This window comes from Miscanthus floridulus, chromosome 10, assembly GCF_019320115.1.
Source record: "Miscanthus floridulus cultivar M001 chromosome 10, ASM1932011v1, whole genome shotgun sequence".
NCBI lineage: Eukaryota > Viridiplantae > Streptophyta > Magnoliopsida > Poales > Poaceae > Miscanthus > Miscanthus floridulus.
Window position 1 is genome coordinate 31,883,080 of NC_089589.1, and position 18,435 is coordinate 31,901,514.

General features: G+C 42.4%; 1 non-coding gene across 1 annotated transcript; it reads right to left on the reverse strand.

Moving 5' to 3' along the window:
* Nucleotides 1–13,245: 13,245 nt before the first annotated feature.
* On the reverse strand, nt 13,246–13,354 carry LOC136490311 (small nucleolar RNA R71). Its single transcript, XR_010767600.1, has one exon. It is a non-coding gene; the product is annotated as a small nucleolar RNA R71 (small nucleolar RNA).
* Nucleotides 13,355–18,435: the final 5,081 nt, after the last annotated feature.

The following is an 18,435-nucleotide window of genomic DNA, read 5'->3' on the forward strand; positions in this document are numbered from 1 at the left end:
AATCTTTTTCTCGTAAAGTGGTGTCTGCAGTAGGGTTCGTGGAACAACTTATGTGGATATTACGTCTGTCCTCATGGAGTACTCAAGAAGAACAAGTGAAGAGATCCTTGAAGTATGTACAAAACATACACAATTTATTTATTACCATTATGTTGATATATATAATCATACTTTTCCTTTCATTGGAATTGAAGGTTCAATGGAGGAAGTAAAGAGTTCTGCGATGTGACCAGATCAAAGCAATTCAAGAGGCATTGTCAGGATTTCTTATGGATGAGGTCATAGATCCCAAAGGCACGTACTACTATGACCCTAAAGAATTATTACCTAGTAGCCATACGACTGATGAAGATTAGGGTTCAATGAAATCCCAAGGACATGAGTACAAGGTTTTTGTGACTTTATTATGTACATATTCCATGCATGTACAACCTCTTGAAATATTTTTATATATATAGTTTCATACATTTTAGTGTGATATTTATGTATAATGCTCGAATGGAACCTTATACGTACGTATATATGGACGTATATTAGCAACGTAGAATTTGTATACAAAAAGTTAATCAAAACCAAAAAGAATTGAATTGAAAAGAAACCATAAAATGAAAAGGAAAAAAGGAACCTTTAGTACCGGTTGGAAACACCAACCGGGACTAAACGTGCCAGCCCCGGTGCAAAGTCTAGGGGGCCATTTAGTCCTGGTTGGTAATAGAAACTGGGACTAAAGGTTTACTTTCAGTCCCGGTTCACAGAACCGGGACTAAGGGGGGGCCTTTAGTCCTGGATTCACAATCCCGGTTGGAAAACGGGGACTAAAGGGGGTTTCCCCAACCGGGACTGATGCTCAGTCCTGCACTAGTGTAAGTAAATCCAAGTGGCAAAGCGGGTACATGTTACTAATGGTCTTAGCAGTATACTTGTTACGCTCTCTCTAGCTAGATGATCTGCTAAGTCTCATGACCATAGATTATGGGTGCCACAAAGTTTTTGCATTCACCGGTGTTTGTATGGCCCATTGAAACTAAACTAGCTCCTTGCTCCGGTTTAAGTAGTTCAGTTTATTTGTATTGTTTGTCTCGATATACCGTGAAGTACTAAAGTAGTGCCTGGAATTTATTTAGATTCACATCTCTCTCCTTGATGTGTGCAAATATATTCGTTGTTTGACAAGGACCATATACAGAACTGAAAAGAATAGTACTAGCAACTTCCAAATTCCAAGCTCTGTTACATATACTCCATTTCACCGTACCTGAAAACAAAAGGAAGTGTGGTCTTACTTTCACAAGGTTTATGGGCGCTCACTTGAACATCATATAAACTTTTCCTTGGCTTTTGCTTTGGATAAATAGTTTCAGTTGAAAGACTTGCAAAAAACACGCATACTTCAATACACTCATATAAATACTTACTTCAATACACTCATATAAATACTCATGACTCTGCACTGCAGTTGACCATTCTCTCCAGCACTGTGAAACATATATGCACAGCTAATCAAAAGATAACACTAGATCACCCATAGTAATTTAACCCAGGGTTTGTATATCTTTAATGGTCAGGCTCTAGCACGCACTATATATATATATATATATATATATATATATATATATATATATATATATATCATTGGTAATTCAACCCTGTGTGCATAATTTATACTAACAGATAGTGAAGCTAGTAAACGAGGACCTGCATGCATGAAGTCTTATGAGACTGCACGTTTGAAGATCAACACAGGCATCCAGCACCCGAACAGTTCTGTTCCTCTTGCAATGGTTGACATTGCAGACAGGTGACCTCGAGGTTTTCACAACGACTTTGACAAATTCAAGCATGGACTTAAGACTACTCTTATGTGGAGCTGGCGAACTCGATAAGCGAGACAAACTCTCACGAGGATAATTAATTAGTACAATGCAAGCTGTATTAGTAGCGAAACAATCCTTGAAGGCTTGAACCCTAAGCGTCCACTTGCAGTAGTTGGATCATTTGGATCAAAATGGACAAAAGTCAGGCAGATTGTTTGGTTCACCGTTCACCTTATTAGAAACAATGTTTTACAGAGGTTATGTCTTTGGGACCCCTCGTCTTAGGCGTCAGATAGTATTGTCAAGAAAATGCTTGCGCCACCAAACTCGTAGTGTAACAATACCAATGTAACGAAACATTAAAGCTATCTCTTTTTTCCAATGCAAGGACTGAGCTGCTAATTTTTTCCATACATCCCTTGTCATCTGCTTAATTACATCGTGATGGCACTTAGCAACTTGATTGGATCGGTCTTATGGGTGCAATCAGGTGATTGCATCACACAAAGCAATAAAACCAATTTGGAAACCTACAAACCACCAATGTGGTGTAAAAAGGCATGCACAACTAAGGAGGGTCCATTTGTTCTTGCTGCCCTTTAGTTAGGTTACTGATCTTCAAAACCTATATTGGACTCCACACATCACATTTTTACAAGCTTTCTTCAACATTGATTTATTTTTTATTGTTATAGTCTCCACTATAATTTGAGACCCAACTTTGAATCATGCCTAACAAGCCGAGCCAGAGTGGAATTGACTTTCATTAAAAATGAACTAACTTTGATTTCAAATGGAAAATTAATATAACTAAAGCAATTTTGAAGCAAACCTGTCGATGATAAAAAATGACCGGAAAGCATGGGATGACTTTTAGGCAATGTTTCTGATAAAAATATGGCTACGAAAATATATTTGGAACATTGCATGGAAGTCTAGGGATCAAAAGAGGAGTAGAGGCAGCGCAACCTCTGCTGAACCGGCCTTTGTCGTTTCTCAAGCCGGCTGGGCCAGCTGCCCTCTCTCTAGCACGCCTGTTGCCCGCTGGCCTCGACAGAACTGGCCTGGCCGGTTTGGGACCCGGCCAGGCCAGTCCCCCTGCACCAGTTGCTGCCCAACTGTCATGGCTGGTTTGGGAACCAGCCAGACCAGTTTCCCTATGCATCCAATCGGCCAGGCTCCCATGGGCCACGACAAAACCGGCTACCGGCTAGGCCGGTTTGCCTATTCGAGTTCGAACCAGACTCTTTGCAAATTGGTGTTTGGGCATATTTTTTGTATAGGAAACTTGGAGATCATGATTTGGACTCGTTTCCTATTAGGATAAGAGTACCCCCTCTATATATATTAGAGGATCATGGCCGATTGAAGGATCCAACACTCAATCCTCTTTTTTACATCTATTACCCAACTTTTGCCCTTTTCCAACCCTCTTGCTGTTCGATGCATCTCTCCGCGAGATTCATTGATGTTCTAGGTAGCCTTGCTGATCCTAGAACAACCCTAGGTGTGCTCCTCCCTGATGGGTCCCCCCGGGAGGTGTTCCCAGGCTTGTGCGGTGGAGGACAGCTCAATATTCGGCCTAATCAATTTCTAGATCGGTTTAGTTGATCCATAGAGTTGCTTGTTGCATGTGATAGGTTCATTGCAACCTAGGGCATGCTAGCCCTTGCTGGTGTGTGATTTGGATCTCCATCCAACATCAATAAAACCATTGTACTCGCACTGTATCCATCATCCTGTCTACCTTAGGCCCGATGGTTAGCCAACCTGGTAGCCTGCCCCTTCATTTCTTCTTCCTAGCACAACCTCCATAGTTGCCAGGGGCATGAGCTTCAACTTGAAGCTCAAGGCCATGTAAGAACCTTGCCTAGCTACTCGGACAGAAGAAGACATGCACCTTGCACACCATGCACATGCATTCAAGCCTTGTTGCACAAGAGCATGCTCAAACCACGTGAGCACAACCCCAATTCAATGGTTCCGCTATGCACCAAACCATGGCTGGATCTCCCCCATGACCCCCCCTAAGCCCGACAATGTCATGCCGCCCCAAACAATTTGTCCATTCAATCATTCCTAGGCCCTATTCATGTGCATCACCAAGAAGCTAAGCCCCACCAAGCACCATTAGCACCGACGAGCTCTAAGCCCTCCAAGCTCTCCACCATGGCACATTCAACTTTGTCATAACTCCCTAAGCATGATGCTCACTCAAATAAGCTATAGTGTCACTATATGGCCCTACCTCATGACTACAGCACCACCGCACACTTGGTGTCACCAGGGTTGCCAACATAGTTGACAATGACAACCACCTCCAACCTCAAGGACTAGATGGCTCAATCCCACATGCCACATCATGTCTATATCCATCCTTGTCGCACATTGCCCTCTTTTTCTCCCCTCTCTACACCATTCCACAAAGCCATACCATGTTCCATTGCCTATGGCAAGGCTCCATGGTGACCAAGGGTCATCGGTAATGCTATGTCTAGCCTCTAAATCATTTCTAGGGTGTGCAAGTCAACTTGGAGTGCATAAACATGTACTCAAGTGAGCCCTTCTTAGCATGATGGGACCAAAGAACACCAGTGAGCTGTAGCTACCAAACCACAACCTTACTTGACTTGATTTACTTCACCAAAACTGCCACATCGAGCTCTACTACCTAGAGTAGAACAAGTTGACATTGTCAAGGAACCACACCTATCACCAAATCCAGCGAGGCAGAACTCAGTGGCAATGCAAAAGATGTGGGTCACTACACTCCAACCCCCACTTTAGGACTTGCCCATCGTACACTATGTCTTTATCTTGCTCCATGCGGATGGTGCACATGGATAGTGTCATGGTCCACTATTGACCAAAGGGGCACAGACTAAATCCTTGGGTCCAATCCAAAAGCAAACCTAGTCCGACCTTGTCCAACCTAGATGAGGCCTGAACCCCCAGACCCATTGACCCATGGGCCCCACCTATCAGTGACATTGGCCCCTATGATGTCATGTTGATGTAAACATGACATGTGGCATGCCCATGATATGACTTGTGTCACCTCTATGATTTTTTAGAACAAACCTTATTTTAATTTCCTCAAATATGGTTTAATATTTAGAAATTGATAACTACTTAAATTCAACTTAGAGAAATATGTATGAAACTTTTACTCAAATTTTGGTAAACATGAGCTCTACACAATGGAGCTATGTTTTGGATTTAGTTAGGCATGCAAATAGAAATGCCAGTAATTTATTGTATGCTATTTCTACTAGTATGACAGTGTTGACTAAGCCTTTCCTTGTTATCACCTATTACCCTAATAATCTATTATTAGAATTAGGCTATATGATTTACTTATTGCATTTATCAACTCTACTCTGTCTAATCATGAACTTGTCATGGATGTGTGGAAATAGTTTAATGGCATAGGATATGACTTGGGTTGTATGGTAGGCACAAAGCTCTAATGGGTGATGCTAGGAGAGATTATGGTACGTGAGTATAATTCGGTGGGTGGTTAGGATGTCTCCATCGAGGAAAGATAGTGGACAAAGTCCAAACAACTATGTCATGCCAAGAGGGTGTGACTTCGGCACCATCCGAGGTTACCTGTGGTGGGTACACCTTGAGGTTCCATGGGAATGTGGCGTTTTGTGGGTGGGTTTCACTTACAATTGGAGGTACCTATGAGAGGTGCAAGGAGACGACTTCCATTCGGAGGAGAGGTCTTTGCTTGTTCCTTAAGGACTAAGTTTGGATAACTATGTTCACGGGCTTGGCTAGGTTGGTGGCCCTCAACAAGCAGTTGAAGGACCATGACGCATTCCTGGCATGACCATTTGTTGCATGCTTAAGATCACATGAAGTAGTACTATGAGTCGGGACATAGGAATGTCCAATTCGCCATAGATGGTTGTACGCCTGTGTCACCATTAGACTGTGAAAAGGGCTGTTAATTAGGCAACTTACAACTAAATAGCTAACTAAAACTACTTATCAAAAGTTATTCAATATAATGTCTAAATGTGCACTACAATTTTGTTAAGTGTTGCAATCTCTAATGCAAAAGTGTTTTGCATCCTAAGTTCCAATCCTATCAATTAATCTAGCATGATAGACTACGAAAGGTAAGCACACAACCTAGGAAAGTTAGTAAGTATAGAAACATAAGAGATATGCACACTCCTTTGACGATGATTTTCCCCTGGAATAAAGAAGCTCACGCTCCCCCTTAATCCTCGTTGGAACCCCACACAAGAACCAAGCTCTCAATTGGGTAACCATATGGATAGGCCATAGGCTTTCCCCACATGCAAGTGTGACACCGTGTGGCCTTCTATCTCCTGGACTGTCCCCTTCACATTCACAATCAAGCTTCCAGCCAAAACGTTGTGTGCCTCATTCCTTCGTACACCGTAAGTAGCCAAAACACAAATGCAATTGGTGTGATCTCAAAAGATTATTAGCCCCTTGGAGTACAAGCATGGTGCGTGCAATCATCGGGTAGCAAGTGGTATGCAAACCTCACTAACACCAGGCCTAAACATAGATCAAGTGCTAATTTGTGGCCTAAACTAGCCTAAGCACTTTACAAAGCACTAATGCTAATCGCTTAATATTCCTTAAGCACTTTTCATGACAAGATCACTTGGAATAGAGCCTCAACTCACTAGCAACTTTGGCGCACTCCAACGCCCTTAAAATGGTCATCCAAGGTGGTATATATAACCTCTATCACTCAAAATAGTAGTTGGCAATAGACTACACTCGTGCAATGAGCACCGGAGAGCTCTGGTGCCTATGCCATGGGCTAGTCATTGGACTATCCATTGCTGACATTTTGGTAGCCTATGTTCAAATGGTGAATTCTTGTGCATCACTAGATATTTTTAGTGACTCTAAGAACCTTTTGCATAGCCTCTAGGAAGCATGTTTACTCTCTAGTGCTTCTTCACCGGAGGGCTCAAATGCCCCTTGATGAGCTCCACCATGCCTCCAACTCCCTCTGGACTTAAGCTCTGGTGCTTACTAGAAGTTAAGGTGAGGTCTTCTTTGGCCCTCTATCTGAGCATCGATCCAAGCTCTATTGCTTCTCACTAGAGAGTTGCAGTGAACCCAATGATGAATGGACCAATCCATTTTATATATGGGCACTATTCCTAACATCAGGTCTGACACTCTAGTTAGCACTCTAGTGCACACTGAGCTTGGTTTCTTCATATGTTCTCATCCAAAGTTCTTCCACTTGATGTCTTAGACATCTTGCTTGTTGTCTTCTAGGACTTCATAAGTGCTCCATGGCATTTTCTTGAGGTGTTGATCATATGATCATCATGTTACCTTGTCCCATCCATCCTAGCATTCATAGGACTAAAACCTTGTGTACTAGCACACAACATCAGTCCCAATGATCATGTTGTCACTCAATCACCAAAATCACTTGATGGCCATACCTAGGTGCCATTTTTCCTACAGGTTGAAGGCATCACTGAAAAGACTAGTGGAGAGCTTGCCCTGTGCTATTATGACCCCTAGCAGTGCATTGGCCTCATGGCATATGGACCACCTCCCTCCCAAGGCTAAAATTCATCATGTCTTCCATGTTGTTTTCCTCAAACCATACCACAATGATCCAATAATGATGATGGTGCCTCTACAGCTAGTGCTCCACGTCCATGTTGTTCCCACATGGGAGTTCCATTGTCTATGTGCGCCTAAATTGTGGCACCTGGGAGGTGGTGGTGTGCTAGCCTAATCGCAATGATGCTGAGGCTACCTAGGAATGACTTGACAGCTTCATAGAGGCGCATCTGACATTCTAGCTTAAGGATGAGTTGTTTATCCTAGAGGGTGGAAGTGTTGCGGATACTTCTGGGTCTGTTTGGTTGAGCTGTGGCTGTGGAGAGAAGCTATTGTGGGTTGTGAGCTATAGAAAAGCTAAAGTTGTTTGGTTTAAACAAGTATAAACTATACCTCCTATCTTTATCTCTCTTGAAACAACTACCAAAGAGTTCTTTATTCCATCCATTTCGAAAAGCGAAAAGCCAAAAGCAGGGTCTAAGGTGCTTTAAAAATGTACTACAAAAAAACAACTGCTTCTAAAAAAGCAGCCTCCAAGAAGCAGCCCCTTTGGTTAGGCTTTTGGTTTTTCAGAAGCAAAAGTTGCCCCAACAGCCCAACAAAACAGACCCTTTGTGAACAAGTCATACACATGCCACAACAGGTAAAAATCAGCATTTTTGGCACAGGAGCGCGCAACACCAAGTGGTTGAAAAGCCTCGGTTGTTTAAAGTTTGCTAAGTTTTTGCATGCATCCTAGTTTAGTAAGTTGAGCAAGGATTTTATGGGTTGTTGAGGAATAATGAAGGCAAGAAAGGAATTAGATTTAGCTAATTCAGTTGTTCAGAGACCCCTCTATGGGGGGAGGGGGCAAACATGCTGCTGCCCCATGCCCCATTGTCATCTAATATGCCAAAACATGTGCCTTGTTAGACTCGTGGTGGTTCTAGCTATAGATGGCCAAATGGGCGGCACGACCAGGTATAGATTCGGTCGACTAAGGCATGGCCCTACTAGCAAATTGTGTCATGTCATGCCTATCCATGGGCTATGCCATTAGTGTAGGCATGACCCTATAACATCTTAGCTTGGCCAGGATGTGGTCCGTTGGCCTAATGACCCACTGAGGCCACAGCTACCAAGCATGCTGGGCACACGCCGCTACCGCCATGCTAGCTTGCACCACTGCCACCCCTGTGTGAATTAGAAGGGGAGGAGCTCATCGTCGTGCCTACGCCATAGCAAGAGAGAATCAAGAGAGGGGAGGGGAGGAACGGATGGTGTCTAGCTCAACTACTATTGTGCCTACTCAGGATTAGAGAAGGGGAGATATGGAAAGGTAGGTCGCCTTGGAAAAAGTTTGCGAAGGCGATCCCGAAGGAGGGCACAGGATCAAGGGAAGGTGATGAAGGATCTGTATCAGGGGAGGGGAAAAAGAATGTGACTGGGGGAGAAAGCCGATGCTAGAGGAGGGGGGCCGGGAATGATGGGAGGTGATATTAGAGGTAGGGTTTATGGAGCAAGCAGTTATATAGTAGAAACTAACAGTCTACATTAGGCTAACTAGTAATTAGACCAGGTTGGTCTATGACACCGTGCTGGGTTAGCGGACTAGGCACGGCTTGCCCATCGGACCAGGCTAGAAAGAAATTCTGACGATGCTGACAGGCTGACCAGTGAATGAACTTTTTTGGCACAATCATCGACCACATCCTGATAGTATAGATTGTGGGCTACAGGAATTAACTTCAAACATGTCATATTCTATTACATGTAGTCTTAAATGGAGGTAAATGCAGCATGTATGAATCATTTGGCTTTATATATTTCATATATTTTATAAAACATGAAAAAGAGAACTTGGAAGATCTAAGGGCACTCCTAATGCATGAAACTATTAACAGTTTCTATAGCATAGGATATCGTACCAAGAAACTATCTTTTCCAGTGCAAGATTTTCTACAGTACAAGACATACGTAGTGATAGAAACCATATTCGCTCTCCTAATGGGCTACGAGTAGTTTCTTGTCCATTGATAACCATGAAGACCCAGTTTCTTAGTTAGACCTGATTTCTTGGATTTTTTCCACTCTCCCCTTGTTAAATCACTTGCCACATTAGCAAATTGCCTACATGGCAGTGCAATTAATATCTATAGAAACTATCATAGTTTCTATATTGTGTCACTACTACACTCAGACCTTTCACAGCCACGTCGTAACCCTCATCGTAGTCCAATTTCGGCTTTGGCAGTAAGCTATCGGCAGTCATGATCATAGCCCTCACTGTCGCTATCTGAGACCAACTGCGGTGTACACTACACCGCCATATTGGCTTATGACCCGTCTGTGATAAGGTCCTTACTTCTGTTGCATTGGATCACTGTTGCATGGGCACATCAACCGCTGGTGTAGTGGTCACCAGCACCGTCACTTTGTGCTTTGAACCGACTGTTTATGGTGCAACTTCGTTGTCGCTTTGACGGCCGACACGTCTATAGAGGTAAATATCACCGTCACTTCAACGTATGAACCGTCAGTACAAAGGTCATGGTCACCATCACCTTGCACCACGATCTACCTTTGATGATTGTTTAATCAGTGTCGGGTTAGTAATTGATTCGATGGTGATACACTTTTATCTCTGCAGCATAATACGTATAGCGACGGTGTTGGATGTTTGCACCACCAACGGCGGTGGTGATAACAAAACAATAAACGGCCCTTAATAGCTTATTGAACACAAAGCATACAGATATAATAATTGCATCCATAAACCATGCTCTTACAATAACAATGGACGCTTACCATAATATCTTTCTCAACTGATGTCCTAACACAAGTGGTACATAGAATGCAAACTAAAGGTACTGATCTCTACAGACTTACATAATGATACGATGTAGCTGTACTCCTCCTATGTGGTAGTCTGGCTTGCTAGGTAAAAATGAATATAATTAGTGGATCCTTCGAATTGGTAGGCAATGTACCATGGAACCCCTCCTCTTCCTCCTAGCCAATGGAGGAAAATTATTCAAAAGCACTCGACTCCACCTACACAAAGCAGCACAATTAATAATATTCAACACACCATTCCTTCAGTTACAAATCCCAAATTGGCCTATATATAGAATCAAAACAACTACCTACTTGAACAAAGGCATGACATAATTACAACAAAATACAGCATATGCACCTTTACTGCTCTGCTATTGACTCCATGAACAAGGGAACATAAGGAAGATTGTGAGGTCCACCGCTCATACATAATAGTTTCTAGGAACTTCTAGGATAGCCGATGGCCTAGGCAGGGAGGACATGAACTTTACTGCGGTTCATGTCATATGCAAGCAGTGATTTGTCCTCCCCAACAAGGATAATCAAATTCCATTCTGGATGAACTGCAATCACTATGTAGGCCGCATCACAAACCTCGATACCAATTTCAATATTTTTCTTTCCAAATAGCTCCAGCGTGGTCACCTTATGCTTCAATGCCCATTTACTAGTACCATAGTCTTTAAGGATCCAGATTGAAAGCTCATACCTATTCAAAGTATCAACGGTACATAAACATAACTGATTCTGAGCTTCGTAGATGCAGATTGCATCACCAGTTGGCCTACTGTTGATGGTAGATAACAACCAATATAAACCATCAATTAAACATGTAAAATGGCATAAATATAATCACCAACAAAGGTCTAGGGGTTTAAACTAATAAATTCCATAAGTTTAGGTGAATCTGTGTTTCCAGCAGGGTTTAATAAGAAAACCACCAAGAAGGTTCTAAACGTCAAAGGAAAATACAAAATTCCACCATGGTACCTACCTGGGAAGGGTCTAGAAGCATCCAGAAGGTGAACCACCGAAGTAGGGGCCCACCTACTGATAGGTGCCTAGCCTCATGGTGGGTCTGCCCGGCCCCTTCTGGCCCCACCTGTCAGCCAGCTTCGAGAGGCGGTTTCCCACTGCCTTTGAGGACTTACCAGGCCATTGCTTAAGTCGGTTTGATCCAAGGGCTCACGTTGGACCCTTAGGGCTATATAACCAAACCCTTGCCTCCCCCTAGGCTCATAAGTCATCAAGTCATTTGAAGACAGAAACCCTAATCTCCTTAGAGCTCTTCCCTCTCCATAGCATAGCTAGTTAGGATACATCTAGAGGGAGACAAGTAGGACTTCGCTTGGATTCCCAATCTTGTCAAGAGCGTGGTTTGGTATAAACTCTTGTACCCCTCTCTCTCTTGTTTCTCCATTATTTTTATATTCTAGTTACAAGTGTTATGACAATATCAATATTCATCTTATTCATGTTCTTCATTATGATGTTCATCATCTACTTTGATTATATATCTAGTATAGCTAGTTTATCATTGTGTTTATGCATAAGTTCGTATAGTGCTCACTCTGATGTACATGGGGTGGGTGGTCGACATTGTGTAAGCGTGGTGCTTATACGTTGTTTACCTATGGATACACCCTATATTCTAGGCCATGTGGTAGATCATGGATGTGACACTCCCATTGAGTCCTTTGTAGTCCACTACCCAAATATAGGCGCACGTAGGGTCTAAAAACTAAGGTAGAACGAGCTCTGCCCTCAATCTTCCTTAGTAATATCCCTTTTGTGTAGATATAGTGATGATCTTAGCCATGATTACTAGGTGTAATTGCACTAATCAAATGTATGCTTTGATTTGTAATTAAGAATGACTTAGGAATTATTCATCTAATATTCTACCTGACCATGCTAATGTTATAGAAAGGAGTGCTCTGAGTGATTTATCATTATCATTACTTATCGTATATACATATCTTATCTTATGACTTATCCCTGTTGTGAGTAGAGTATTGGCTATGGTTTGTCTCTCCTTCAATAGTATGAGTTAACAATACATATCCATGCTAGACCTTCCCAGTGGTAAAAATATAAATAACGATACCTAGAATACTCTCAGGTAAAATGCTACAATGGTATAATTATCTGTGTGCATGCGGATACTTTTCATTCATAGATTTATATATTCTTTCTCTAGTCACTTGCATTAATAAAGAACTGCTTAGTATTATTCTAGTGTGACACTATGTAGTACCAACAATACCTTTGGGCATCAACACTAGGGATGACAACCTAGTAAAGCTAGGAGGTATAGGTTTATAATAGGTGGCTAAGTACTTTAAACAAGTGACACGTTAATAAATACCACCAAGCATTTTTGGCGCCGTTGCCGGGGAAGGTAACTAGCAAAGGAAGTATTGATAAACTTATACTTGTTGATGTGATCGAGGAAAACCACTAACCTCTGCTCAAGCAGGATTACCCCTATTTTGTCTACTTTTGTATCTTATGCAGGGTAATGTATGACCAGTTTTGACCTTCTAACAAACTACGTTGAAGATCTTGCAGCTTTAATCAGGAGAACTAGAGCTAAGCTCAAGAAGACTCCAACTTTGAAATCAGAAGACAACCATATAAGGAGAAGCTTAACACTAGAATTTGAAGCCATGGCCAATAGGACTCTCCATGAATCTCTGCTCCAACTATGGCCAACATCCGTACTGGACCGATAGTCAATGTCAGAGACAACGGATTCAAGCTCAAGCCAGCTCTCATCAACATGGTGCAAGCCAACTAGTTCTATGGAAAGGCACCGAAGATGCAAGTGCACATCTCCAACACTTCCTGGAGATCTGCAGCACCTTCAACATCAAAGGAGTAACCTAGGATGCCATACTACTTTGCCTTTTCTCATTCTCACTCTTGGGGAAGGCAAAGCAGTGGTTCTACGCTAATAAAGATAGAAATACAACATGGGATAACTGCTCCACCGCCTTTCTAGCAAAGTTCTTTCCCATAGGCAAGACCAATGCTCTGCATGGGAGAATCTCAAGCTTTCAACAACAACATGATGAGTCTGTCCCTGAGGCATGGGAACATTTCCAAAATTACATTGCAGAATGTCCTCATCATGGGATGGAGAATTGGCTACTCGTGCAGACTTTCTATCACGGGCTGACCAACAGTTCCTGTTAGACAATGGATGGTACTGCTGGAGGTGCATTCCTGTCACTCACCATACCAGATGCAACAGCTCTTGTGGAGAAGATGACCTCCAATCAAGGTTGGAATGAAGAACGCGCTCAAACCCGCAAAAGAGGTGGAGGTATACATCAACTCTAGAAAATAGACATGTTGTCTGCCAAGATGGACCTGCTGATGAAGAAGGTTGAAGATCGAGCTAATGAGAAGCAAGAGGTCATGCACATTCATGACTCTCGCATGACATGTGAAGTGTGTGGAAGCACTGGGCATTCAGGGAATAGCTGCCCTAAAACCCATGAGGATGTGAACTTTGTCAACAATAACTACTCTCGTCCTCAACAGAATCAAGGATGGAACCAACAACAAAGACCAAACTACCAAGGTAATTACCAAGGTAATAATTTTAATAATTTCAATCAAACACCCTTGAGAGATTTAATTGGTGGTCAATCCAAGATTATGGAGGGATTATCTAGAAAGGTAGCTTCCAATGATAAAATTTTAGAAAATATAAATAATAGAATGGATAGCTTTGCTTCTGCCATTAAGAACCAACATAGCTTTAATAAAACGATAGAATCACAAATAGCTCAACTGGCGGCTTCTGTTCCTCCAACCGACAAAGGTAAGATTCTAGGGCAACCAAAAGATCTAGAAACTGTGAATCTTGTCGATGTACATATTGTAGCTTACTACTACATGGAGCCATCGACAGGAAGGTGGATAGATTATACCTTGCCAGATAAGAAGGGCGATCCAGGAGACCTGTCATTGTAACACCTCGGGTGTTTAAATACTAAAACTGCCATATCATCATATGCATTGCAAGGCAATTGGTCATATTAAAACTTTGAGATGCATACACTAAAACAAGTTTATATTCATGTGGTATGTGTTGAATTGTATTGTTTGACTTAAGTTCGAAGTTCGTTGGATTTTGAATTTTTCGAGAAAACCCTGATTTTCAGCATTTAAATCCTACCCTAAAAAAAATCCATTTCAAAATCTAAGCATATTTTGGGGTTGAGCCCAAAAGCAAAAGTGTAGAGCTTGGCAAGTTATACAAAGTTTGTTTTTGGAGTTTTTCAAGTTGTTTAGAAAAATTTGGAGTAATTCAAAAAGGCGTAATTTGTTAAATTTCCCCTATTCAAATTCAAAAGTTCATTTCAAAATCTAGACCGAATTTGGGGGTGGTTATGAAAGCAAAGTTGTAGAACTTTTGATTTTGAACAACTTTTATTTTTGGAGATTTTTGAGTTGTTACAAAAATTTGGGAGTAATTTGAGTTTCAAACTGGATGGCAATTTTATAAATTCGATGAACAGTGTTCACCGCTCTTGCTACACCGCCGGCAACCTTCTTTGGCGTTCCAGGCACGTCGTGGCCATCCTTGGCGTCGCGCTGGCAAGGGAAAAGACTCCGCCGTGGCTTCCTTGCGCTTCCTGGCCATCCTTTATAACCAGAGACACCGTCGTCGTTGTTTTTCTTCTTCCTTTGTTTTCACCGCCGCCGCTGTTGTCATCGCTCCTGCGAGCTCGTATCGTCTCCCCAGCGCCGTTGCCATCGTGGTAAAGGTCGTTCTAGTTCCATCTATTTCTTGTGCATCCACCCAGCCAACTATGGTCGACTGATTTCACAGGGAACTCGCTGACCACACTTTTCTTCCTCGCGGCCGGCAACATCTCCGTCATGGCCAGCGCTCTACGCTCCCGGAACATCGCCACCGACGACGTTTTGCTCCATCGTGCCTGCTCGGAACGTCGACCAGCCTCTTCGTAGCTCCTCCAGTCTCGTTCTTTGCTTCAACACGTTCGGGGTGAGCTGCTGATCCTTTTTAAGCCTTTTGTTTAATCTCTATGGGCCTTGTTTCGCCGGCGTAGCGATGTCGTGCCACCACGTCCACCATGGCTGGCATTAGCCTTGTTCCGTGTCGTAATCAATCACCATAGTGGTCAGAAAGTTCACCGTAGTGGTCGGAGAGTTCACCGTAGTGGTCGGAGAGTTCACCATAGTGGTCAGAGAGTTCACCGTAGTGGTCGGAGAGTTCACCGTAGTGGTCGGAGAATTCACTGTAGTGGTCGAAGAGTTCACCGTAGTGGTCGGAGAGTTCACTGTAGTGGTCAGAGAGTTCACCGTAGTGGTCGGAGAGCTCGCCGAAGTTGTCGGTGCTGGCGTGGTCACATCCGTTACGAATATGGTTTGGTTAGTTTGACTGGCAACTGTACCGCGAAAGAAAGTTGTATTCGAATTGTTAATTTTTGCACCCATCATCGAGCATCATGTTTCGTATTACGCATCATGTTAAACATGGCATTGTTACTACGTGTAGTGAATGAAGGTGAACACGTGGTAGTTAATCAAGTTGCGGAGGAGGTTATTCCGTCTGTTGAGGTCGGATCGAATACTTGTGAAACGTCGTAGGACGTGGACTTTTCCGTCAACGAAGGCAAGCCCCGGATGCATACAACCCTACCTTGTGTTTTACAAATCAATTTCGCTTTTGCTTTCTGTTACTGCATTAAGTGATTAGGAGTTAAGTAAGAGCCTAATTGGTGCATTACCAACCTTGTTATTCCATATTTACCATATTACCAGTTTTAAATTCGTATATGCCTAGTTTTGCTTAGCTATGCTTAGAACGATGAAGGTTGGGTGATTATCTGTCACCTACAAACTTTAATTGTAACTTTGGTTAATTATGTTAACATGTGATATGGGAATGTGGAGTAATAAATCTAGATCGGGCGGACTCGGTGTGTGTGAGCCACAAGACATGGAGGTCTTGTGAGCGGGTTCTTTCCGCCTGTGTCGATTAAGGCACGTCCGTTGTTGAATTGCATGAGGTGAGAATTTGTAGTACTAACCACATACTCCGGTAAGCCTAAACTCGGCTATTCTATTATGAGAATGGCTACTTGCGCACTGGGAGTGGAGAGATGGCGGGAAAAGCGTGTACCCTTGTGGCTTGAATGTGGCCGGATTTGAGGTGTGCTGTATTCTCGGGTGGCGCGGACCCGTTCTTGTTTTAGAGGATCCGAGGGTAGGTTGATATATGTGAGTCGGGGACCTGCATATGTCGTGTGGTCTGGAATTCCCAGCTGGGTTTATAATCGGCTCGAATCATTGTTGCTCCTCAGTTATGGAGACTCAACTCACTGTTCATCATCGTAGAATTAATAACTGGAACTTCAAAATGGTTGATGAAGGTGTTGGATATGAAGTTTCATGATCTCATTACGGATCGTGTCAACTTTGTATATGATTTTATGAAGTTTAAACTGTTGAAATAAAGAATTTTGTCAAAGAGCTTTTACGCAAAATAACTTTGATTATTGCTAAAACCATACCTTGAATCCCATAAACCAGCATTCCTGAGTTCTATCAGTTTTATTTCGGTTAAGTCTTGTTGAGTACTTTTGTACTCAGGGTTCGTTGACCCTTGTTGCAGGTGAGCCTCATGAGCAGATCTGTTTTGGATCGTGCTACATGACTATCGTTCGTTCTGACGATGAGAAGTAAATGTGTGGCCCTTGGGCAGGGCAGTCTCATTGTGTGTTTTGTATTATATTATAATGCCACTCCACTATTTCATTTTGTAATAAACATCGAACCTAGTTGCGAGGTTTGAAACTACTGTTTTGTAAATTATGTTATTGTAAGACTTCCGCTGTTTTTACTCTGGTGCTGATATTTGAATAAATGTGGTAATACTGCAATGACTCTGTAACGTGATCCTGCTCGGAAATCGTGGATGATTCGGGGTTCCCCGAGGACACCCGACAGTCTTTTTAAGTTATTGGAAACATATGCATAAAATGTCAAAGGTCGTCGGACAGTGACAGGTGCATGTGGGCCCTATAACTTAGGAGGTTCTGCCACAGAATGGTATCAGAGCGATAGTTACAAGGTTTTTGTTGTATTGTTTTACAAAAACTTCAAAATGATTGGGATGACTAAATTTAACTTGCTAATTTAGTCCAAATTGCTTCTGACTTATCTTATTTCTTTCTCACCATTCCTTATTTGATTAAAAAGGGTCTTGTGTGGTGGAGTAGTAATCTTACTATGCCCTATATAAAAAATAAATGTTGTTTATGTGCATTATAAACTTTGATGTTTTTGTTCGTAAGAACGATTCATGCATCATTATTAATTCACTCGTTACTTCCTTCACCTCTTAGTCTGGAGTTGAGTAGTGAGACTGGTTTGAGTAATGTAATCCATCATAGCTGCTCTTTAGACTTTGATCAAATGGTCTTACTTGGATTGAGTTGGTTTCCTACAGTATGGCTCATGCCAAGATGACGCCCCGTAAGTCCACTGGACCCAAAGGAGTTCCTCGTCACTAACTTGCCCCTAGAAACGATGGTACTAGAAGTAGCAGTTCTAGGCCTGATCCCCAGGCGGAGATATAGAGAATTTCTGCAGAATTAGCACAAGCTACTAGAGATAGGGCTTTGGATGCTATACAGGTAGGAGAATTACAGGATCAATTGAGGCGTCTCACCACCGCACACAGGAACTGTGAAAGCATGTTAGTTTGTACGGTGGAGGGACGAAATGAGGCTTGGCATAGGGAAAATGTAGCTAGAGCTAGAACTCATGAGCTAGAATTCTATGTAGAAGATTTAGAAGAACATAATACCTATCTACATGAGGAAGTTCATAGGCTTAGCAATCTACTAAACCCGAATCATGAGCCTCAAGCTGATGCCATGGACCCCGGTGTCATCCTTGCCGATGATAACGAATCGGAAGAGGAAGAAGAAGAAGATCCTGAAGAATTAGTAATGATCAATGAAAGTGATAATGAAGGCGGTAATATTTCTGGAATGGATACCGAGCCTGAAGTTTGAAGTAATCATGGAAAGGAGTAGAGTTGTATAATAGTTAGTTCTAGTTAAGTTATGTAGTCTTGTTTTGGTATTTGCGGAATTGTGGTTATATTAGTAAACCCTATGTAATGTGTCTGGAGTAAGCTTTGGTGCAATTCAATAAAGACCTGTGAATAAAG